This window comes from Ammodytes marinus, assembly GCF_949987685.1.
Source record: "Ammodytes marinus genome assembly, chromosome: 24".
Taxonomy (NCBI): Eukaryota; Metazoa; Chordata; class Actinopteri; order Uranoscopiformes; family Ammodytidae; genus Ammodytes; species Ammodytes marinus.
Genome location: NC_137228.1, coordinates 1,907,955 through 1,910,454, shown reverse-complemented (window position 1 = coordinate 1,910,454; position 2,500 = coordinate 1,907,955).

Genomic DNA, 2,500 nt, shown 5'->3' with positions numbered 1-2,500 from the left:
TTTCTATCCGAAAATAGGCCCCTCAACTGGGCATGCATACCCTGCCTTTCCCGGCCCGGGAACCAGGCAAGACGCCCAGCAAACGCAAAATTTTTATCCGAAATGAGGCTCCCTCGACTGGGCCTACATACCCTGTGAGTCCCGGCCCTGTCCCCTGGAGACTCACGTTTTCAAAAACTGGGTTTCTGAAATTGTGCAGAAGGTCACTTGGAAAACCGCCCTAAACCTCCAAAGTAGGGTGAAGCCGGAAAATCCATCGAGTTCGAGGCCTTTTCCAGCTTCACCGTGCTTTCGTTCGTGCCTCTGGTACTCCATCCCGGAAAAAAAAAATTTCTAAGTTCACCACGGTGGAGCTGAAAAAGGCCTCGAGCTTGAGGCCTTTTCCAGCTACACCGTGCTTTCGTTCGTGCCCCTGGTACGGTGCTTTCCTTTCGTGCCCCTGGTACTCTATCAGGAAAATGTTTTTTTCTTCTAAGTTCACCACGGTGAAGCCCAGAAGTCCTCCAGCTTGAGGACTTTTTTCAGCTACACCCTGCTTTCGACCAACTTTAACTTTTTTTTTTCCTTTTTTTCACTTTTTCTTCATTTTCTTCATTTTAATCATTTTAATCATTTTAATCATTTTTTCCACTATGGGGACCATGTGACACTATGAGGAGCTCCAGTCCCACTTGCACTCCCTTCAACTTTAACCTTTATTTTGTTCATTTTTGTCACTTTTGCCATGTTTTGCTGCCATTTGACACTGGGAGGACCGTGTGACACTACGGGGACCTTGCACTCTTTCCCAGTTTGAAGTGATTTATGTTCATTTATCAGGCTGGGGGTCACTGTGGGCGCCTCTTGGCCCACTTTCACTCACTCTGACTGGGCTGTGCTTCCTCCAAACCGCCCCATTATATATTTGACCTTTTGACCTTTTTTTCTTTCTTTCTTTCGTTTTATTCCCTCTGACCCCAGTCAAGCCATCACTCTCCCCAGGTTGTGGGACCCTTCACCCGGGCAGGGCCCCAGCGCCTTGTCCCTCCTTCCCCAGGCCTGACACCACTCTCCCCATCTGGGAGAGCCTTCGCCCGGGCAGGGCCCCAGCGCCTTGTCCCTCCTTCCCCAGGCCTGACACCACTCTCCCCGCCTGGGAGAGCCTTCACCCGGGCAGGGCCCCAGCGCCTTGTCCCTCCTTCCCCAGGCCTGACACCACTCTCCCCATCTGGGAGAGCCTTCGCCCGGGCAGGGCCCCAGCGCCTTGTCCCTCCTTCCCCAGGCCTGACACCACTCTCCCCGCCTGGGAGAGCCTTCACCCGGGCAGGGCCCCAGCGCCTTGTCCCTCCTTCCCCAGGCCTGACACCACTCTCCCCATATGGGAGAGCCTTCACCCAGGCAGGGCCCCGGCGCCTTGTCCCTCCTTCCCCAGGCCTGACACCACTCTCCCCGCCTGGGAGAGCCTTCGCCCGGGCAGGGCCCCAGCGCCTCGTCCCTCCTTCCCCAGGCCTGACACCACTCTCCCCCATCTGGGAGACCCTTCACCCAGGCAGAGACCCAGGGCAGAGACACCGGTGCCTTCTCCCACCTCTCACTCACTCTGACTGGGCACGGCCCTCCCCGCGCAAAGCCTCACAGCCTGACCCGGCCCTCCTCACGCTCCTGACCCGGCCCTCCTCACGCTCCCGCGGGCCCACCCTGACCCGGCCCTCCTCACGCTCCCGCGGGCCCACCCTGACCCGGCCCTCCTCTCGGTCCCGCGGGCCCACCCTTAAGCACCCCTCCCTGGGTTAAAGGACGAGATCCGGCCGCTCCGGAGTTTCGTGCCCCTGGTAACCCGCAAAGACTTTCGTGCCCCTGGTAATCCGCAAAGACTTTCGTGCCCCTGGTACCGTGCTCTCGTTTCGTGCCCCTGGTACTCTATCAGGAAAATATATTTTTTTCTAAGTTCACCACGGTGAAGCCCAGAAGTCCTCCAGCTTGAGGCTTTTTTACAGCTTCACCCTGCTTTCGTTTCGTGCCTCTGGTACTCCATCAGGATTTTTTTTTTTTCGTGCCCCTGGTCACCCAGCTCACTGCCTGCGCTCCAGAGCCTAAGTCCCTTCGTGCCTCTGGTACTCCATCAGGATTTTTTTTTTTTCGTGCCCCTGGTCACCCAGCTCACTGCCTGCGCTCCAGAGCCTAAGTCCCTTCGTGCCTCTGGTACTCCATCAGGATTTTTTTTTTTTCGTGCCCCTGGTCACCCAGCTCACTGCCTGCGCTCCAGAGCCTAAGTCCCTTCGTGCCCCTGGTAACCCATCAGGATTTTTTTTTTTTTTTTTCTAAGTTCACCACGGTGAAGCCCAGAAGGCCTCAGGCTTGAGGCCTTTTTCAGCTTAACCCTGCTTTCGTTTCGTGCCCCTGGTTATCCAGCCCACCGCAAACGGCGGGAGTAACTATGACTCTCTTAAGGTAGCCAAATGCCTTCGTGCCCCTGGTCACCCAGCTCACTGCCTGCGCTCCAGAGCCTAAGTCCCTTCGT